The sequence below is a fragment of the Alexandromys fortis genome, unplaced genomic scaffold (genome assembly GCF_014885135.2).
Source record: "Alexandromys fortis isolate MF-2015 unplaced genomic scaffold, M_Fortis_MF-2015_v1.1 scaffold_332, whole genome shotgun sequence".
Classification (NCBI taxonomy): domain Eukaryota; kingdom Metazoa; phylum Chordata; class Mammalia; order Rodentia; family Cricetidae; genus Alexandromys; species Alexandromys fortis.
Genome location: NW_026068232.1, coordinates 535,787 through 559,435, shown reverse-complemented (window position 1 = coordinate 559,435; position 23,649 = coordinate 535,787). Strand labels below are relative to the sequence as shown.

The window sequence follows — 23,649 nt, the reverse complement described above, 5'->3', positions numbered from 1 at the left end:
ACTGAACAAGGCGGCATTAGGAACAATTAAATTTACAGTGCTGTTTAATATTTCCAGTGTAGAGCAGAATTTGTTTCCTTTTGTTTAGTTCCTTACAAGGTTTGCACTCCAGCATGCATTGTCAGCTATTGCTTATATTCTCTCTTCCTTCTCAGTTGTATTCCATGTATGAAATCCTATTTGTTCATGTATACTGTACATTTTTGCTCTCTCTCTCTCTCTCTCTGGTTATCTCTCTTTCTTAAAAAATGAACATGAAAACAAACAGAAAACCTAACAAAACACTAAATGACACAACAAAACACACACATAAAACAAACAACAAAACGGTCATAAACATGAATTCCATTCTATGTCTCCTACTACTCCTGGGCATGAAGCCAGGCCTAGATGGTGTTTAATATTCTCACTGACTCTATTTCAAAAATCTAATTTTCCATTTCTCAATGAATGTAAATTTAATAAATGTTTCTTATAGGAATAGGACTTTGTGTTCAAACATTTTATCAATATTTGGCTTGTAATTGGTTTGAACATTTGGAAGTTTTGTTTATGCCTATTACTATTGAAGTGTCCTAAAATATGTTCATATCTGATAGCAATTTAAAAGCAATCAATATGTGAAGAAAAAAATTCCCCAGCTAGGCATGCCACCAATAAAATCTCCAGGAACTGATCCCATCTCTCTAAAAAGCTATGGTGGAACTGTTATAGCTTAGAAAGGCTAGAGGATGATGTAGATATCTAAGAAAATATTTTGGTTCCAAAACATGATATATGCTCAGAGGATGTGTGGGAATGGTGAACAGAGTGATAGGAAATCCTTTTACAGAGTTGAATTAGAATGGGAGAACGTGTATTTTATAGTATTTTTTCTTAATTTTTCATCATTTAATCATGATGTTATACTTGTCGATTAAGTGTAAGAAGTAAAGCGGTAAGAAATTTCAATTCTATATTTTAGTAGCTATATTTCATTGTTACTCAAAAATAAAGAGTTGATTGCTGAATCCTATATTTTTGACATAACCTTTATATGAGAAAATGATACCAGTAGTTTTTTTTTTTTTTCAGCCTATGGCCTATTTACTTTATTACGCATTGGGACTTCATCCCGTCTTCATATCACATCAAGTACCAGACACTCTTTTTTACCTATTCCTTGATTCTCAAACTGAGATGAAGTTAAGTAAGAGTGAGTAGATGAACCTTGAATCTGTTTATTTGGTCCCCAAGTTCTTTCCTTATATGACCCAGATTAGTTCATTCTCTCTGTCGTCAATCAATTTCATCTTAATGGAAACAATTCCTCTTTTGGTAGGATGTTTGCTGAATGTGGGCCACTCCATTCACCAAACTGTTAAGGAAGCTCACGAACTTATTAGTTTGAAAAGACTTCTTCAATTTGCCTCATGTATATAAATAGCAAGTAACGATTGCAGTATCAGGGACTCTTAAATGGAGTCATGGAGGGAAATCCCAGCTCTGCAGCTGTCCCAAGTCATAACCATGCTGTGCTGAGCTTTTGGGCGATGCATGTGTCTTAATTCCATCTATAACCCCTTAAAACTCATTTTCTCACCAAGAAGAAATTTAGTATATTTATTTTTAATTTTATGGATGCCATGTTCCAGATGATTGGACTTTCCTTTATGTCTCTCTAAGTAAAGACAGCTTGCGGGAAAGTATTTCTAAGCTGAATTTAAATTTTTCAGATATTTAAAATAATTATTACTTTCATTTTCCCCCTAAGCTTTCTATATCCCCCTTGTTCTGTTTAATATTTATGGTCTCCTTTTAGATTGTTTTTACATATATGTATGTATGTAAATATATATGTATGCATATATGTAGTGGGAGCTGCGGGCAGGCTTGTGTTTTATCCTGCCCAGCTCTCAGCCACCTGGCTAGCTTAAACCCCAAAATAACAACACACAAACTGTATTAATATAAACACTACGTGTCCCATTTTTATTAATGTGTTTAGCACCACGAGGTATGCTTACCAGGAACATTCTAGCCTATGTCCATCCTGGGTTTGAGCTTCATCACATCTGCCCAGGAGAGCAGAGGCATGGCATCTGCCCGAGGTGTCTTACCTCACTTCCTCTTCCTCCCAGTATTCTGTTCTGTTTATTCCACCCACCTATGTTCTAACCTATCAGGGCCAAGCAGTTTCTTAATTAATTAACCAATGACCTTCCTCCATCTCATATATATATATATATATATATATATATATATACATATATATGCAAATATAGTCTACAATATCTGCATAAATTTGTTTTATGCTTTTGGGAATGACAATTTTGTATTGGAGTTGTTTATGATTCCATTGATAAAACTAAATTTCTTATTTTTTTAAAAAATCTTTTGGAATACTTGTGCTATCTTCTGCATTTGTTGTTTTATTTCAAACAATAGAAGAATGATTTCAGTCTTTTGAGCATTGCTATGGACACTTACTTATATAAAGTTACCATGAAACTCAAGCTTCCACCAGTATGCTCTTGATTTTATCACGTGCATTTTTCAGTTAATTATTTGATACCAGGCCTCCTCTTATGCTTCCTCTATTTCCTGGATCCTTGGGAAAATGCATTTCTGTAGCATCATGTATCAGGATTGGAGGAGCCTGTGGAAACACACCAAGGTAGCCCTGTGCACCAGAGTGAACCTAGACAACATTTATGTCTTTCTTCTGTCCCTACTGTGGCTGCAAATCTTTGAAATTCTTTTTTAAAATAATACTTTAAAGAATAATTTGTAGGCTATACAGTATTTGATTGTTCTTTAAATTATAGCTACATTTCAGTTTTGGTATGTTCATTCTTTACTTGTGTATTTTTTAAATTCGGGAAGTTTTAATATAATTGCATCATTTCTCCCTTTCATTTCTTCTGTTGTAATTCTATCATGTATTGATCCTTGTTCACTTTGAAGTCCATGGCTTTGTTTTCATTGTCCATTCACACAAATACACGCCCATGCATGCACACATGCACATACACACACACATGCACATATATGAAATACATACACATATGAACAATGTTAAGTAAATGAAAATCCAGTTTTCATGTGGCATCTACTTATCATAGAACTTTTGAAAAAAATTTACCTCGTATGTCTTTGTCGTTTCCAGGATGAGTTCAATGATAACTAGTAAATGATAATTTTGAGCCCTCACCTTATCTCAAATAATACTATGTTCATGTGAGAGTGTGTCTGCGTGTGACTGTGTTGTCACATTGCATGAAGTTTTGAAAATAGGAAATATGTTTGGATTTTCTGATTTTGTTTTATTTTTATGATAATTCTATCGATACTTGATGTATTTTGGTTCTGTACAAATTTTAGATTCATTTTGATCATTGTGACAATGAAATGACACACAAGGGAAACTGGATGCCTACTTCATTCAAACCTTACTGGTAAACACTGGATTTATTATTCATACATCTATTCTAGGAATTTGATACTTTTTAATCCTTATTTTGATATTAAATATCATATGAAAATTATTTGAGACTTAAGTATACATATTATACAATGGCTCACTAGTTGTTCTTAAACATTTTATTTTTTCTTCTATGATGCAGATACATGATCTCATCGTCCTGTTCAACCTGATCTGAGACTCAGGCACTGAAGAGGTTCTTCTCTGCCTTCTCCTGAGAAGATTTTGGTGAAGACAAAATTACCTGATGGTAATGTAATTTGAGGGCCTTTCTGCCTTTTATTTATTATTCACTTCTTGCTTGTAAAACTCAATTGAATTTTTGTACTTCTGTGTACTGGCATGTTTCCTGACAATGTTTTAATCCAAACATTTTATGCATGTCTTATTTATTCTGTAGAAAGAATACTATGTTATTTCCACCTAGAAGTAGTTAATATTTCTTGCTATAGAAATACCCATTGCTCATTTTCTTAACTAATTTTTCTGAGGATAATGGTCAGCAAATGTTCAGTGAAGTGGCATCCACTTGTTTCTTTTACTTTCTAACTTTTGGGAAAGTACTGAAACTTTTAGGATTCTAGATTTTAGCTTTCTTTTAAACTTATAAAGTTTCAGAGATGTGGTAGAAGGTGACTGGAGGTTTACATAGAATAGACAGTTCTCTGAATAATGATAACACACATGAACATGCACAATGGACAAAGGAAAGCCCAGAAGAACTAAAACTTACACAAAGCAGTATATTCTGCTGAGGAAATCTGGGAAAGGCATGTGTCATTCTCAGGGAAGAGCATACAGCTTTGTTATTTAGTACCAAAGGCCTCCTTTGAAAACATATGGGCAGGTATTGTTAACAGAGTTCTCTGTTTATATTTGAGAATATATACATATTTGTATAAATATATGCATCTGGCAGAATTAGTAAAAAATGAGTTCACAGATATGAAAGCAAATATATAGAGGTATATGGGAGGGTTTTAAAGAGCAAGGAGATGTGAGTAATGTTTTAATTAAAGTATATTCTCAAAAATAAAAAGAAACATAATAATTTACTACATGTACATACATGCAGAAACACAAACACACACACATGAACACATATACACACACGTTTGTGCACTAACACATGAATGCTCCACCACACAGAGGCAAACAGAAAAAGAGAAGACAGAGTTATCAGAATTAGCACAGAATAATGTGACTAGGAAATAGGGAGGATTTTTCACTTGGGGTATGGAGGGTGTCTTTTTTAATATGATATTTAAATATTTATATTGATAAAATATTTTTAAGAAAAGAAGGTACTGGAGAAACAGTACTAGTGTTTGTGTTCTGTTTGTTATGTACAGGGGCACACATAGGTTCAAATATCACACCAAACTGCATGTTTGTATATACACAGGCACAGACACGCAGCATAATACATGTATGTACATGTGCATACACACCAAAAGAGAGGTGAAAACATTAGCATAGCCAGCGATTATAGGCATGGGGGATTTTAAATTATTGCATGGAGGATGGATTTTCACAAACACACAATATTTTTATCTTTGAGTTGAATAAGTTATTTTTAAGAAATAATGGAATACCCTTCTAATTATAAATTCACATTCTCTTTTAAATTTCTGATCTATTTTTCCACTAGTTTTATTACATATTACATAAATATATCTACACACACGCACACACACATATATGTGTATACGTACTACATATAAGCAATTTAGTTCATATAATATTGAGAGAGAGAGAGAATTAGAGAGAGAGAGAATTAGAGAGAGAGAGAGAGAATTAGAGAGAGAGAAAAATGAGTATGAGGAGTCAGAGAGATGTCATGTAGCCTCCAAAGGAGACAAATGGCCAGGACCTTAATGGTAACCACAAGCCTTATGGTAAAATACAAATTAATAGAAATGAGTGGGTTAATTTAAGATATAAGAGCTACATCTGAAGAATATGCTAAAATTATTGGCCAAGCAGCATTGCAATTAATGTAGTTTTGTGTAATAATTTCAGGTCTGGGCAGCTGGGAACTAATACGTAATCTCTGTTTACACTTATCTTTGATGTGAATAATTATGCTCAATAGTAATATATTATTTCTCCCTTCTGTGAAAAGGAATGATGGGAAGAGTGTGATGTGCACAACCTGGGTTTGCAAAGCAGTCAGGTAGGCTGAATGGAGAGGTAACATCTTCTACTACAATGGCAATGCATGGGCTCTCAGATAAAACAGGCCATACTAAAAAGGGTTTATTCCAATTGTTCTAGTGTATTTTTTTTTTTACATAGCAATGATCTGTTTTGGAGAGGGCAGTCTTAGTTTCATTTTTATGAATTCATGCATGGGCTTGCTTAAAAATATNCCCAGCAAGTCCTTTCATAGATTCCATTATTATGACAACCTGCAGTCTGACTTTTGGGCTTAGATAGGTATATGCTTTGGATCATATGGAATTTCTAAAGAACTTCAAACAATCAAACCATGAGGTCGGTACAGAGCACGGACTGTGGGGAGGCAGAAGTTATGGTGATGGAAAACTTTTCATGAAGAGAGGTCTGTATTAGAGAACATGTGCTTTACTGTATTTTGTATCATTTAGTCATGGTATTATACTTATTGATAAATTATATAATTATACACTAAATGAAAGACTAAGAATTTATTATAGCTGGACTATAAAGTCTCATACCTTTAATTCCAGTACTTGGGAGAGAGAGGTAGGCAGATCTATGATTTGTAGGCCAGCCTGGTGTAAAGAATGAGTTACAGATCAGCCAGGACTACACAACAAAACCTTGCCTGGCTATTTTTTTTTTTGCACAACGAAAATATAAACAAAAACAGTAAAGAATTTATTATTTCATATTTTATTAATAACTGTTATTCATTGTTATACAAAAGTGAGTAGTTGATGATGGTATCATATATTTGTGACAAAAGATTTAACATTAGAAAATAGTTCTATTAGTTTGTCTATACCTGTGACCAGTTTACTGGAATGCTCACTTTAGTCAGTCCTCAACTTATACCAAGAATCAAGATATCTTACCATTTCCTTGCCTCATTTTCAACTGGAGATGACTTAAGTAATAAAGGAATAGATGAACCTTGCACTGCACATTCTGGTGCCATGGTCTTCCTTAATGGTACAGAGCATTTTCTCTGTTTTGAAGCTTTTTGTTTTTGTGAATTAAAGCATTTGCTTCCTAAAGGATGTTTCCTGGAACAAGTGTGTTTCATTCACTTATTCACCAAAGAATCTCATGAATTTAAATGCTTGAAAAGGCTTCTAAAATTGTCTATTTAAAAACATAGCAAATGATTATTGTCGTAGTTTGGTCTTCAGTGGAGATGCTGACTGTCATGGCAGAGAAGAGCTTGGAATGTTGAACTTTATCATGCGTGTGCCTGAATTCAATATGGGACCTTAGTAAGCACACTGAGAGTGTTCTTTGCCTTAAGGAAGATTTTCATTTTCCAGAGGACACACACATTAATTGTTAATCTCAGTATGTGTGCTACTTTGGTCATATTTAGGACATTGTCTCCTTTGCCAATGCATTCAAGGCAACTTCCTACCTCACAGTAAATTCTAAATCATAAGTGGGTATTTTGTGTAATTAAAGGATAACCAGGGTACAATCCACAGACTCGGAGAGACCAAATACAAGGAAGACCCAAAGAGATACAGGGACTTTCCCTGGGAAAGGGAAATAGAAGAGATATCCTGAGTAAAATAGGGGTTTTGGGGGATGGAGGTATGGGAAAATGAAGATTCAGGTTGATTGGTTTTGGGGTGGGAAGAATAATGAAATAATGGAGAGAATAATAAAAGAGATATCCAGAATGGGGAGCATTTTGGACACACACACATACACACACACATACTTGAGAAGGTATTTTGAAGTTTTTTTCATAATACATCTTAAATAATTTCTTGCCCGCTTTGACACATCAAGACCTTCCATGCACATAGGGTACATTGCTTGACCAGGGATAGAACTCACCATTTTTTCTTTATTCTAATTATCATTAACTAGGTCACTCAATAGTTCCAGTTCCATGTGATGGATCATGTGTACATTCATAACATTAATGTAGATTGACATAGGCAGATAGCAAATATTCAGCAGCAAGTTGAACTCAGTTGCCCAGAGTCACATTCAGGAGGGCTCATACAGAAATGCAGAATTTCTTATAGGAATTTAGGGTCTATTGCAAAGGAGCTAGGTACATGCTCATGCTCCAGGGACTTTTGATTGTTTTCCTCTGTTAGCAATTGGAGAAACAATTCATGTTAAATTACATTTTTTTCTGTCTTTCTAGTTTCAGGTTCCCTGTTTCTGTGGTAACAAACAGGGAGGGGGAGAGAGACATGAGATAGCAGCTCAGATGAAAATCTCCATAGTTACTGCAGACCCTTGATTTCCTTTGGTAGCTTTGAGATCTGTTTCATGATTGGCCCAAATCTATTCTCTAGTTGATATCACACACTTAACCAATCCCAAGGCAAGCGAAGATATCAGTCTGTTCACAAAGTTTTTTTTTTTTTTCAGTCAGGCTCCTTGCTGGAGTCCAGCAATCAGCTGGATCCTGGTTCTAGCCCGGACCTGACTATAAGCTACTAGTCAGTGAAGTAGGATTGCTCCTGAAACCTGCAAAGAGACAGAGGCTATTGACATCCAGCATAGCCAGGCACTTGATAAGATTTCCCACAAGCTGACTGAGTCACCTGTTTTTTCCTGTTCAGTAAATATGTTCCTGCTTCCTTAGCCGCTGTGTCCCCTTTAAGATACGTCATTGTCTTTCATCTCTGTGTTTGGCTTTATGTGTAATGCATGTGATTCTTCTCAGCCTTCAGTAGCTAACCAAGACAGGGGACCTGCTACTCCTTATACTCCCTCCGGGACTTACTGTGTGAATCATTTTCTTTAAATGTCTTACATGGCCACCTGAAAGTCTGAGAGCTCATAGCTGGACCATTTGCTGACACTGTGTTTTATTTGCATGTGGTCTTTTCATTAAAGATAAATTATGTTTCACACAATATATAATGATGATGGTTTTCTGTCCTTCAATTCCCTTAAGATATTTTCCACATTTCCACCTTCCCAAATCTATACTGTCTGTTTGTCTCTCTGTCTGTCTGTCTCTTGATCTCTCTATCTCACGTGTGCTCTTTACTTTTTCTTCCTCTCAATGGAATATACCAATGCATATATTAATAATAGTAATGATAATAATAGTACAATATCAATAATAATATCAATAATAATAAAAAATAAAACATCAGAATAGGACAAAAGAAACAAATATAAAAAATTAACCAAACAAAAGCAGAAAAAGCACATAGATGCAAAGACAAGTATGTTCATGCAAACATAAATGCCACAAAATCACAACCATTGTGGGATTCCCCTGTGTATGCTGTGAATACCATAGGTTAATAAAAAAGCTGGCTTTGCCTGATAGGATGGAAAAGAGCTAGGCTGGGAAAACTAAACTGAATGCTGAGAGAAAGGAGGGTGAGTTAGAGAGAAGCCATGGAGCTACTGCCAGAGACAGTCACACTGAAACATTGCTATTAGGCCACGATCTTGTGAAGTTTCACCGATTAATGGAGATGGGTTAAATTAAGATGTAAGAGTTAGCCAATAGGAAACTAATGGTCCAAGCAGTGATTTAAGAGTAAAGATTTTGTGTGAATATTTGGAGGCTGGAACAGCTGAGAAAAAATAAATTGGCTCCTTACAACACCCATAATCATAATCCTTTGTATATATGCAAAGGAAATATGAGGTTTAAAATTTGCTGAAAAGAATTATGAGACAAAGAATCTCGAAAAATGTATTTTAGTGCCTTGTATGTGTGCCACCTACTGTTGGCACTGAATCCTCTCTTAAGAGTGGTTAGTATGTGCAGTGAGACTCCACTGCATGAAGCATGTCATTCATTTGCTTTCAGGTATTGATTGGACTTGTGAAAAGTTTTTGTTTTCTAGTACCAAATGACTATCTGAGACCAGAGAACCATAAACGTAATATCCTCATTTTATCCCTTCTGTTTTCATGAATAACCACACATACTGTATGTTCTAATCTAATTGTCTTCTCAGGTACATATTGTTTCTACTGTGTGTCAAACACATTTGTTTATTCTTTCCAGTCTGGACACTCCAGATTTGAGATGAAGCAAGGGAAGGGGGCTGTCCATATTCCCATGGGAAGAACTTTTCGACCAAGTATAAAGTCAAGGATACTTACACTCTTATATAAAAAAAAAGCTATACTCAAATGGATGCTGACTTATGGTAAGTTTGTAATGACTCACAGTATATTCACTACATTATCCTAATAATTGTTACTATAATCTGCAAATTTAATATTTCAATTATTGGAGTTTAATAAATTATTTTAATCTTAAAATTTTCAATTTATATATAAACTCACACTAATATTTTGTCTTAGGATTGTATATTGCTGAGCTCTTTTATTTTTTCCTATGAAACGTGGGGTCCCAAGAAATATCTGCTTACACTAATGATAATGGAATTTTTGGGAGAGATTGGACAGTAGCCACAGAGAAGTCTGAATGTGATCATCCTTAGATACTCAATGATATGCATCCTTACATCACATCAGCTCCTACAGACACATCATTGGGATCACAGTTTGAAGTACAATCAATAAAAAATTGCCATGGGACAGTTTATTATTTTGTAATTTTTATCTGATTTATTTTTGAAATTTTCATATACTTACCCAATAGTGCTTTATCATATAAACCATTACTCAGCCAAATCTCTTTTCAAACTTTACATCCTTGAAGCATGTTTAAGAGGGGCTCAGAAAGAGAATTTGGGGTTCAATCTAAGGATTTGAGAAGCAAAACAGCCAGACATTGGATTTTACCTCGACCCCTTTGGAAATGGTGTTGCTACCTCCATGTATCTCAGAATGAAACTGTGTCAGAGCACTGTCTCTTTTCATTTTATAATCCTCTCTGGGTCTGGATTAAAGATGTGCACCACTGTGATTAAAGGCATGCGCTTCCCTTTTTCTATGGCAACTAGAGTGGCTACGTGATTAATGGTGCATGCAACCAGTGACTGGTCTCTAAGCCCATGGGGCTGTTTTCTTCTCTGATATTCAGGAAACTTTTATTAAAATACAATTGAAATTCCACTACACATCCTCCTTCCATAATAATTTATTTGCTTATCCATTAGATCTAGTAATATGGACACATCGAAAAATAATAAAAGGAAAAGAAAGGAGCATTCCATTTTCTTGATCACAAAATGAGCGATGTTGAAAGAGCAGAAAGCAGAGTGTCTCAGAGGTGTGTCTATCCAAGAGACCACAGGAAAATTTAGGACATTACAACTGTCCGTAACACAAGACAGCTTTTTGCTGATACTATTTATACATGCTATGTGTAGAGCAGACATTTGTAACATATGAAGGTGAAGCTGTTAGTACTGTGGTAAATTTTCACAAGGGTATAATTAAGAGAATATTTAGGGCAGTTTTCTCTTTATTGGGTGAAGAAAACAGCTAAGAATGCTTGCACTTCCTGCTTACTCAGTTAATATTCTTTCCTTCTCAGTTCTCTGAGGCAGATGAGGATGAGATAGTTATAGTTATTGTTTTCCTTATCAGAAACGACATTTCTAAATTCAGAAAATTTACTAAAAGATTCAGAAAAGACATTTACTAAAAAATGTAAATTATATTTGATTCAGAGACATTAAGAGATAATTTTTGTTATGCAAGTTAGAATAGAAAGGGAGTTAGGTACTACCTTTTCTTCTCGCCTAATTAGGATAGATAATGGAGTATTTTCACCAAATTCTTTAAGTTTAATAAAGTTACGAAAGTTATATGTGATTAGATAGGCGCATTTTTATTAAGTATACATTTTTCTTTGCTCCCCTCCCTGCCTCTCCCCTTTCCCCTTCAGCCCTCCCAGAAGCTGGTGTTCCTACCCACAAAGATTGCTCCACAATATGACACTGGTGCTTATAGTTATGTCGCCTACTTCAGGGTATAAAATTTTTATTCTGCCCTCTACAGTTATTCTGCACTAATGTAACTAGGATAGACACCGGAAATGAAAGAAGGGCAGACATTCAGACACATGTATTGATCTTGTGGGAGTCCATAGGCTGTGCTTGCTTGGTGAAGGTAATTCTCTGTGACTGGCTAGTCAGTGTGCACTTTTTGTAAACATCTGGATTCAGGAGGTATGTTTGCTGTATATGGCTGAGAGGGTCAGGTTCATGGTGTATGGAAGATAAAGGAGACAAATGAGGCTAGTACTGATAATAGTTTTATGTGAAGTATCATCACAGACTGTACTTCTCCATTTAGGAGGAAGGTAACTAGGAAGATATATTTGCTATCCCACTGAGTCTCACATGTGTAAGGTTTTAACAACCCCAGGTATCTGAGGCCATGGAACCTAGCGTTGGCTATATCCATGTCACAAACATTCACCACATTCACTCAGAACTTCATCATATGTTGACGAGTTTTCAAAATATACTTTGAAGAGTATAAGGTTTGGAACTTATTGATCTTTATATTGTATTTTTAGATAGTACCTCTGCAAGGATTTTTCATACATGGATTACATGAATCTGGAGGCTGTAATTCATTGTTTGATATCCAAGCATTTAAAGCTGCTGTGCTACATAGGGACACGGTGTGTTCACTGTAAAAAGCCTGATCCTAAGGATCAGAGTAAAATCCCTCACCCAGAATTTGATCTTGGGAAATCTTAAGTCCTTATGTTTTTTTCTTATTGCTCAAAAATTTTTGCTTCTTCTCTCTACTAACACTTCCAAAGTAACTGAGGTCCATTTTTTAGGACTGCTGAGATTAACTGAGATAAACTGAGTCCTGTCTTGTAGCATTGCTTTGTTGCATATGGCCCACGTTTTGACCATTTCTCTAATGAAGGAAGAATATATTCCATAAGATACTATTGCTTGTTTAACTTCCTTTACATCAGTCATATGTATGGACTCCCATGTATATTCTTTGACTTCCTCAGGATAGGTGCCAGATGTTCTTTCTGATGATATCATCAGAGAAGCAGGTAAATATCTGGGCAAGCTAATCCAGAGTTCGGTACGTACTGATGAAGCTAAATTTTGTCTTTGTACCTTTTGTCTTTGCTCATCAAATTTGATAAATTTCTCAATCTTTTCAAAATTTTTTACTTCTGCCTTTTGTATGGTCTGGATCTTTTGTCCAGTGTTCTGTTCTAATGCCCTCATTGAGACTTCCAAGGTTTGAAATCTGTCCAGTATAAATAATATCTCATCCTTGGACATAATTTTTGTAGCATGCATATTGCATTTCTGGAGGGACATACTATCAGTCAGTCTATCATAACTCTTTGACAGAGTTAAGTTAATACAGTCAACAATATGAATTCTCTCAGACAATGTTTCAGCACCCTTTCTCATTGTCTGAGCTGAGTTTTTGTTTAAATTGGTGATATCCTTCTATCTAATGCTGAATTTCTTTTTTAGTTGATCATTATCAGTCTGTAAAGAGTGTGTAATTTTTAAAAATGTATCATTTGACTGGGTTTTGTTTATTAACTTTGTTGTATCCTTCTCCAGAGTGCTGAATTTCTCTTTTAGTTTGTCATTATCAGTCTGCAAAGACTGTATCATTTGTAAAAATGTCTCATTCTTGGCCCTATTATCAAACCAAGTTTTTTTAAATTTATTTATTTATTAAAGATTTCCGTCTCTTCTCTGCCACTGCTTCCCATTCTCCTCCCCCTCCCCCAATCAAGTCCCCCTCCCTCGTCAGCCCAAAGAGCAATCAGGGTTCCCTGCCCTGTGGGAAGTCCGAGGACCACCCACCTCCATCCAGGTCTAGTAAGGTGAGCATCCAAACTGCCGAGGCTCCCACAAAGCCAGTATGTGCAGTAGGATCAAAAACTCATTGCCATTGATCTTGAGTTCTCAGTAGTCCTCATTGTCCACTATGTTCAGCGAGTCCGGTTTTATCCCTGGCTTTTTCAGTCCCAGGCCAGCTGGCCTTGGTGAGTTCCCGATAGAACATCCCCATTGTCTCAGTGTGTGGGTGCACCCCTCGTGGTCCTGAGTTCCTTGCTCAAGCTCTCTCTCCTTCTGCTCCTGATTGGGCCTTGAGATTTCTGTCCGGTGCTCCAATGTGGGTCTCTGTCTCTGCCCCTTTTCATCACCTGATGAAGTTAATATTCAGGAGGATGCCTATATGTTTTTCTTTGGGTTCTCCTTCTTATTTAGCTTCTCTAAGAACCCGAATTATAGGCTCAATGTCCTTTATTTATGGCTAGAAACCAAATATGAGTGAGTACATCCCATGTTCCTCTTTTTGGGTCTGGCTTATCTCAGTGTGGCGGTTTCTCAGGAAATTCGGGATCAACCTACCCCTGGACCCAGCAATACCACTCTTGGGAATATACCCAAGATAGGCCTTATCATACAACAAAAGTATATGCTCTTCTATGTTCATAGCAGCATTGTTTGTATTAGCCAGAACCTGGAAACAACCTAGATGCCCTTCAATGGAAGAATGGATGAAGAAATTATGGAATATATACATATTAGAGTACTACTCAGCAGTAAAAAAAATGGGCTTCTTGAATTGTGCATGCAAATGGATGGAAATAGAAAACACTATCCTGAGTGAGGTAAGTCAAACCAAGTTTTTAAGGAGAAAAAAAAGGAGGACAATGCTAATCTTCAGAATTACATAGAGAGATGTAAAATGGAAATCATATAAATCTTATATAACATCATACATGATATAAGTCAAATACTATTGAACTCTTACATTGTTAAATTGTCCATCATCTTGCCCTTTTAAATTTATAATTTAAAATTATATATCTTACCTGTGGTTGAGTTTGAACTGGAGTAGGTTCAATAACCGTTACCTGCCAGTAGGTGTCATGGCACACTTTTAGGTGTGTGGTTGGTTTGACTCTGATTATAGCTAAAAGATATGCATACGTTACTATGTAAAAGCAGTTATGTAATGTTAATCACAGGCTTTATGCTTCGCAGGAGTCCATGCCTGCTTATTGGCCACACTAGCACAAAGAGGTGAAGAAAGCATGGAAGCCCACATCCTTTACTGGATCAAGAAGCCAACCACACAGTCACAGGTGGGATGGTCTGAACCATCAAGGCACTTGTTTTTTTTTTTTTTGTGGAAAATGTTTCATATCTGAGATATTCTGGTAATGAATGACACTTGAGTAAAATTGATAAATTTACTGAAAAATCATAGATTAATTATGTAGATTACTAGGAATGTCAGCAATAGTATTTGAAGCTCATATGAATTTAAATGGAATTCAACAATAGGAAATTAAATATTTGTGAAAGTTTCTATCTCCCACCTTGATATTGCTAGGTACTAAGAAAACATCTCAGTATTGTTTAAAGTAGATTTTATTTAGTGCAATCTCCTTTCTGATGAACATAAATAATGTGCTACCTGAGATGCTAATTGGATATTTTGAAAGAGAAAGGTAGTGTAGTCTTTATGATTGTTCACCATACCAAATCCAGGTCAGTGATTTTCCTGTTCAGGAACATAATTCCCCCCCTTAGAACTCCTTTTCTCTTTTCTCTTTCCATATCACACCTTCATTTTACCACTGCTTAAAAATAAAGTGCATGAGCATTAAGACACCAACATTTTATCAGATTTAAACATTAACAGCTTACAGCTTCTTTTACCCACTTGGAAAATCCTGGTGTATGTGAAAGATAGAAGCTATTCATGACAAAGTATGGACAAGCAAGACTAAAGATTCTGCATTTGGGGAAAAAAAAGGAGAATCAAGAAGTCACACAGTAGAATGGATTGTCTGGTCATTCCACACATCGTGTTCACACTCCTTACTCTGCAGAACATCCCTTGTTACTGTACACACAAACCTGCTCTACTGCACAGAAGATACAGGGATAAGCTCCCAGTCATATGGTAGTTAGAGCTCACTGATAAGAATGGAATGCTTGAACTACTACAACCCTGGAGCGGCCCATGAGGAGACCCATTTACAGAGGGTTTTCAGACACCATATTTTAAGATATGTGTGTTTACATCCACCCTGCTTGATAATAAGCTCCTAGTTAGATCACACTTAAATCTGATGATAGCATAGGGTGTGTGAACTGTGACAACTCTAGAGAAGCCCACCCAGCAGACAATTACAGAGAGTTTTCAGATGTAAAATTGTTATAAATATGCCACTTTATTAATCCTGCCTGTGAAGAAGTTGTGAACAAAGATCTTGAATAGACATGAGAATCCAGCAGATCATCAATAAAACAATTAAACGTAGATTTGTGTTTTCCTCAGCTTTTTTGCCCACATTTAAGTATTTTAATTATTATTTTAGCATTTAATAAAATTCTCTGGCTCAGTGGTCAAGAGCATATCTTATTCTTTCAAAGTACCCAAGTTCAGTTCCCAGTATCCATGTTGGGTGGTATACAACCACCTGTAAATTCAGCTCCAGGTCTCCAGTGATCCTATTCCCTCTTCTGATTTCTGTGGGAACCAGCACTAACATGACATATACCCCCACACACATGCACAAATATGTTTAAAATATATTAGTGAGGCCTTTAATCTCAGTAATCTCAACTGCTCAGAGGCTAATTCAAGAGAATCACAAGTTCGAGGCCTACCTGGATTACAGAATGAGTTCCAGGCCAGCATGGGTAACTTTGTGAAATCTTGACTCAGAATCAAGAGTAGAAAGAGGGCTGAGACTCAATGGCAGGGCACTCGCTTAGCTTGTGGGAGGCCTTAAATTAAATCTCCAGTATAAAAAACTGTGCAGTTTTCCTTTGTTGGCTACTCTATCAACATAGAAATGTTTTCCATATTTCAATAATTGGATAAGACTTTACTAGTGATGCAGAATTCTATATGGAACTTATTTTTATCAGTGTATATTAAGTGTACAAAATAATGGGTTTAATTGTGACATCTTCATATATAATGTTTGAAAACCTGGTACTGGTGGTGTACACCTTTACTCCCAGACTTGTTAGGAAGAGGCAAGTAGATTTCTGTGAGTTCCAGGCCAACCTGATCCACAGATTGAGTTCCAGGACAGCTAGGGCCACACAAAGAAACCCAGCCTCACCCCACCCACCTCCAGAAAAAAAAGAAGGAAGAGGAATCCCCTTCAAATACATACATTTTATATATATGAAGATTTCCTCAGCTTTTAAAGGAACAGTAATGCATCCTATTCCACTCAGCATTCTAAATCTTGAGGAAAAGATTTTTGCTCCCTGTTTTTATCTATAACCACCAGAGTTCATTCATGTTTTCAAGACAGGGTGCATTGCCTTCTTTTGTGACAGAAGATGAGGTGGTCTATGTGATCTTCATTCCTTAGACTGCACCAAACAGATTGAACAAAGTAGCTTTAGGGACAATTATATTTACAGTGCTGTTTCATATTTCCAGTGTAGAGCAGAATTTGTTTCCTTTTGTTTAGTTCCTTACAAGGTTTGCACTCCAGCATGCATTGTCAGCTATTGCTTATATTCTCTCTTCCTTCTCAGTTGTATTCCATGTATGAAATCCTATTTGTTCATGTATACTGTACATTTTTGCTCTCTCTCTCTCTCTCTCTCTCTCTCTCTCTCTCTCTCTCTCTGGTTATCTCTCTTTCTTAAAAAATGAACATGAAAACAAACAGAAAACCTAACAAAACACTAAATGACACAACAAAACACACACATAAAACAAACAACAAAACGGTCATAAACATGAATTCCATTCTATGTCTCCTACTACTCCTGGGCATGAAGCCAGGCCTAGATGGTGTTTAATATTCTCACTGACTCTATTTCAAAAATCTAATTTTCCATTTCTCAATGAATGTAAATTTAATAAATGTTTCTTATAGGAATAGGACTTTGTGTTCAAACATTTTATCAATATTTGGCTTGTAATTGGTTTGAACATTTGGAAGTTTTGTTTATGCCTATTACTATTGAAGTGTCCTAAAATATGTTCATATCTGATAGCAATTTAAAAGCAATCAATATGTGAAGNCTAATTAAACCTCCAGGAATTTATCCTATCTCTCTAACAAACTATGATGGATCTGTTGTAGCCTATAAAGGCTAGAGGATGCTGTTGATATCCAAGAAAATATTTTGGTTTCCAACATGATATCTGGGGGAATGGTTAACAGATTGATAGGAAAGCCTTTCACAGAGTAAAGGCATATGTCACAAACAATCCCACACCAGTTTGGAATTATGATTAATAGAATGGTTATTTATTTAAGGTGATTACAGATCACCATCCCAGACAATATCCCTCTAAGCAATCAGGAAAGGAGCCTAGTACTTGGAAGAAATGCAGGAAGCCAGAGAGCAAGAGGAGGGCAGTTGCTGCTTTTTCAAAGAGAGAGAGAGACCACGCCCCACTGGACTGGTATCTCAGCGCCTATTGGCTGAAGGAGTGTAAGGGGCTCCAGCTAAACCTCCCCCTTTTTTAAGTAAGAGAGTTCCAAACCTACTATGAAATTATATACAACAAGTACAAATATCCTATTCTAACTTCCTAAGTCTTGTATAATAAATAACTTTGCCAAGTCATGAGAGGAAAGTAACTAAATTTATATAGACTTCAACCCTATCGAAAAGGGAAATAATGTTACCTGAGTAATTAGGAAGTGCAATCAAACAACTTCCAAAACATGCAACAAATCACAGAGACAACTGGCTACCTGGCAATCAATCACCCAAAATCACATTTGCAGTGTTGAAGCAACCAACTTTGGCTAAGGCCTCACGTAACTGACATACCATTTTCAAAGGCAAGAAACTTTTCAAACTATCTTACCCTGTCTTGGCAGGATATAACAGTCCTGTTTTATCCATTTACGGATACTCTGTATCTCTGTCAATGGTTGAGGTATGGGCATTTCTTTGCCCAAAGGCCAGTTCTGCCAAGACGAAAGGCTCCAGGTGGAGTGTCTTTGGTGCTCAACATTCTCTCGGGAATAGATTGTTGTTGCCAGGAGCCATTGTGTCTCACTACCACGAAACTCTGAGTTAAGTTAAAGGCCATTTTCTACAGCTCTTTGAAAAAGTTGAAAATTATCTATCTATACTGAGTATAATCTCTATGCATCTAAAGAACCTGATTAGTCTAATTATAAATGACAAACATAGATGACTATTGATCCATATAATTCTCAATACCTATCTAACTTAAAGACTAAGACAATAAACAACTGTGAAATAAATGAGGACAATGACCTCCAAATGTAAAGAATGCACAAGTATACATTCCAATATGGTGAATATATATATCTTAATCAGAGGTAGAAATGTACACTGCAATATGACAAATATACATATACAATCCAGTATATATCAATACATAAAAATGTATTAAATAGAGGTAGAAGCATGCACACATACAATAATCAATATAATTTAACTTTGTATTGATATACAAGAATTGATTCCAATATATTTTATTGTACTTTTATTTAATTTTTCATCATTTATTGTGTGTTACGACTTCATCCCATCTTCACATTACAACAAGTACCAAACACTCTTTTTTACCCAGTCCTCGATTCTCAAACTGAGATGAAGTTGAGCAAGAATGAGAAGATGAACCTTGAATGTGTTTATTTGGTCCGCAAGTTCTTTCCTCATATGACCCAGATTAGTGCATTCTCTCTGTCATCAATCAATTTTATCTTAATGAAAACAATTCCTCTTTTGGTAGGACATTTGCTGGATGTGAGCCACTCCATTCATTAAAATGTGAAGAAAGCTCATGAACTTATTATTTTGAAAAGACTTCTTCAATTTCCCTTATGTATATAAATAGTAAGTAACGATTGCTGTATCAGGGGCTGTTAAGTTGGGTCATGGAGGGAAATTCCAGCTCTGCAGCTGTCCCAAGTCATAACCATGCTGCGTTTGGGTGATGCATGTGTCTGAATTCCATCTGTAACCCCTAACACTCATTTGTTCACCAAGTAGAAATTTAGTATATTTATTTTTAATTTTTTGGATGTTGTGTCCCAGATAATTGGACCTTCATTTATGTCTCTTCAAGAAAAGAAAATTTGTAGAAAAGTATTTCTAAGCCCAATTTACATTTTTCACATTTTTTTAAAAATATTTCTTTCATTATCACCCTAAACTTCCTATACATTCCTCTTGTCCTCTTTAACCTTTATGTTTGGTCTCCTTTTAGATTGTTGTTACATGTATGTATGTATGTATGTATGTATGTAAATACATGTATATGTATGCAAATATGTTCTACTACATCTGTATAATTTTGTTTTTATGCTTTTGGGAATAACCATCTTGCATTAGAGTTGTTGTTTGTGATTCCATTGTTAAAACCATATTTCTTATTACTTATAAAACCTTTTGGAATATTTATGCTATCTCCTGCATTTGTTGCTTTTTCCAACAATAGACAGACTTCAGTATTTTGAGCATTGCTATGGACACTTTTAATAAGTTACCATGAAACTCAAGCTGCCACCAGTATGCTCTTGATTTTATCACGTGCATTTTTCAGTTAATTATTTGATACCAGGCCTCCTCTTATGCTTCCTCTATTTCCTGGATCCTTGGGAAAATGCATTTCTGTAGCATCATGTATCAGGATTGGAGGAGCCTGTGGAAACACACCAAGGTAGCCCTGTGCACCAGAGTGAACCTAGAGAACATTAATATCTTTCTTCTGCGACTTCTGTGGCTGCACATCTTAGAAACACTTGTTTTAAATAATGCTTTAAAGATTAATTTGTAGGCTATACAATCTTTGATTATTCCTTAAATTATAGCTACATTTCAGTTTTGGTATGTTCATTCTTTACTTGTGTATTTTAAATTCTGGAAGGCTTAATATGATTGCATCATTTCTCCCTTTCATTTCTTCTCTTGTATTTCTATCATGTATTGATCCTTGTTCACTTTGAAGTCCATGGCTTTGTTTTCATTGTCCATTCACAGAAACACACGCTCATGCAGGCACATACAAGTGCACACACACACACACATATTAAATACCCACACACATATAAACAATGTTAAGTGAATGAAAATCAAATTCTCATGTGGCATCCACTTATTATAAAACTTTTGAGAAAAATTTTACCTAGTATGTCTTTGGCATTTCTCGGTTGAGTTCAATGATAACTAGTAAATGATAATTTGGAGCCCTCACCTTATCTCAAATAATACTATGTTCATATGCGTGTATGTGTTTGTGTATGTGTGTGACTGTTGTTACATTGCAGTAAGTTTTGAAACTAGGAATTATTTTTGGAAGTTTCTGATTTTGTTTTATTTTAATAATAATTTCATTGATACATGATGTATTTTGGTTCTGTACAAATTTTAGATTCATTTTGATCATTGTGAGAAAGGAATGACACACAAGGGGAACTGGATGCCTACTTCATTCAAACTGTATGTTACTTGTAAACATTGGATTTATTATCATCCATCAAGTCTAGGAATTTGACACTTTTAATCTTTATTTCGATATTAATAATCATATGAAAATTATTTGCGGTTTAAGCATACATATTTTACATCGGCTCACTAATTGTTCTTAAACATTTTGTTTTTCCTTCTATGATGCAGATAAGTGATCTTGTCATCCTGTTCAAGATGATCTCAGACATAGTCACAGATTAGATCCTTCTCTGCCTTCTCCTGAGAAGCTTTTGGTGAAGACACGGACCACACACCTTCATGATGGTATTGTAATCTGAGGGGCTTTCTGCATTTTATTTTTTATTCATTGCTTGTCTGCAAAACTCAATCAACTTTTTATATTTCAGTGAACTGGCCTGTTTCCTGACCATGTTTTTAATCCATACATTTTGTGCATGTCTTATTATTTTTGTAGAAAGCACACTCTGTTATTTCCACCTAGAAGTAGTTAATATTTCTTGCTATAGAAACACCAGCTGCTCATTTTCTCCACTAATTTCCCTGAGGATAATGGTCAGCAAATGTTCAGTGAAGTGGCATCCACTTGTTTCCTTTCCTTTCTAACTTTTGGGAAAGTACTGAAACTTTTAGAATTCTAGGTTTTAGTTTTCATTTAAAGTCATGAAATTTCAGAGATGTGGTAGAAGGTGACTGGAGGTTTACATAGAATAGACAGTCATGTGAATAATGATAACACACATGAACATGCACAATGGACAAAGGAAAGCCCAGAAGAACTAAAACTTACACAAAGCAGTATATTCTGCTGAGGAAATCTGGGAAAGGCATGTGTCATTCTCAGGGAAGAGCATACAGCTTTGTTATTTAGTACCAAAGGCCTCCTTTGAAAACATATGGGCAGGTATTGTAAACAGAGTTCCCAGGTTATATTTGAGAATATATACATATTTGTATAAATATATGCATCTGGCAGAATTAGTAAAAAATGAGTTCACAGATATGAAAGCAAATATATAGAGGTATATGGGAGGGTTTTAAAGAGCAAGGAGATGTGAGTAATGTTTTAATTAAAGTATATTCTCAAAAATAAAAAGAAACAGAATAACTTACTACATATACTCACATGCAGCAACACAAACACACACACATGAACACATACGCACACAGGTTTGTGCACAAACATATGAATATCCCACCACACAGAGGCAAACAGAAAATAAGAATACAGAGTTATCAAAATTAGCATAGAATAGTGTGACTAGGAAATAGGGAGGATTTTTCACTTGGGATATGGAGAGTGACTTTTGTATATAATATTTATATATTTATGTTGAGGGAAATATTTTTAAGTAATAAAGGTACCAGAGAAACAGTAATAGTCTTTGTATTCTGTTTGTTACCTACATGGTAACATGGGTTCAAATCTCACATAAAACTACATATTCATAACACACAGGCACAGACACACAGCACAATACCTGTATGCACATGTGCATACACACCAAGAAGAGAGTTGTCAAAGTTAGCATAGGTAGTGATTATAGACATGGGGGGACTTTAGATTATGTTATGGAGGATGGATTTTAACAAACACACAATATTTTTATCCCTGAGTTGAATAAGTTATTTTTAAGAAATGGTGGCACACTCTTCCAATTATAAATTGACTCTCTTTCAAATTCCTGATCTATTTTTCACTAGTTGATATTGCATACATATACCCCCCCACCACACACACACGCGCGCGCGCGTGTGTGTGTATGTATTACATATAAGCTATTTAGTCCATATAATATTGCTTGTATCTTTCTTTTCATGGCTGATTGTTCAGAGTTGTAATCATCATTTCACATCTAACATGTATCAATCACCAACTGTATTCACCTGTCACTTCAGTGAGTTAAGTCATGTAGTTTAATGAAGTTGAATTACTTTGAGTTGCTCCTTCAAATCACTAATCATTTTCAATTATTTTTCTTACAAGTCATCCTACGGCTATGTACACCCTATGTCAGTTATTCTGTATCTTCCTAATGCAGCAACACTTTAAAAGAGTTTCTGATGTTGTGGTGACCTTCAGTCATAAAACTCTCTGTGTTGCCACTGCATAACTGTAAGTCTGATAAGTAATGTGATTATAATGTCAATATCAGTGTCTCCCCATGGTCTTAGGTGACCCTAGTGTAGTCCCCTAAAAGGGTTGAGATCAAAAGATTGAGCACCATGGACCTATGCAAATTTTATTTTCTCTGTGTTTCCTTTCTTATGGAATATTTTAAGATGGTAAGATTTCAGTGTCAGGATAATTGTCAAGTGACACACATTAGAAACAATTTAACAAATAACAATGAACATATTTCATCACTTACAGATCTGAGAGTAGAAAATTTGCATGCCTCAAAGGTAATGGAATGACAGATTGATAACACACCAGGAAACACTGAAGTTATAATTAGATGAAAATACACAGATAGCTGATAATTAGGTAAATAGGTGCAGAAGAGGAGGTGAGCAGAACGGGGTCACTTCCTTTTTATCATGTATAGACATTTTTGAAAAACTGTTTTTCTTTCATCATGGGTTCAGAGGAAGTTAGCAGGTTTCCTGGGATCTTTTTTTTTTTTTTTTATTGAGAATAGGAAAAAAAAGTTTCCGCCTCCTCCCAGCCTCCCATTTCCC

At 35.6% G+C, this 23,649-nt stretch overlaps 1 long non-coding RNA gene across 1 annotated transcript; it reads left to right on the top strand.

Annotated features, from left to right (window-relative positions):
* Positions 1-2,617: 2,617 nt before the first annotated feature.
* LOC126493744 (uncharacterized) lies at positions 2,618-21,273 on the top strand. Its single transcript, XR_007589876.1, has 10 exons — positions 2,618-2,656; positions 3,364-3,437; positions 3,606-3,713; positions 5,589-5,639; positions 9,639-9,783; positions 12,531-12,575; positions 14,014-14,171; positions 14,548-14,648; positions 19,271-19,374; positions 21,157-21,273. It is a non-coding gene; the product is annotated as an uncharacterized lncRNA (long non-coding RNA).
* The last annotated feature ends 2,376 nt before the right edge of the window (positions 21,274-23,649 follow it).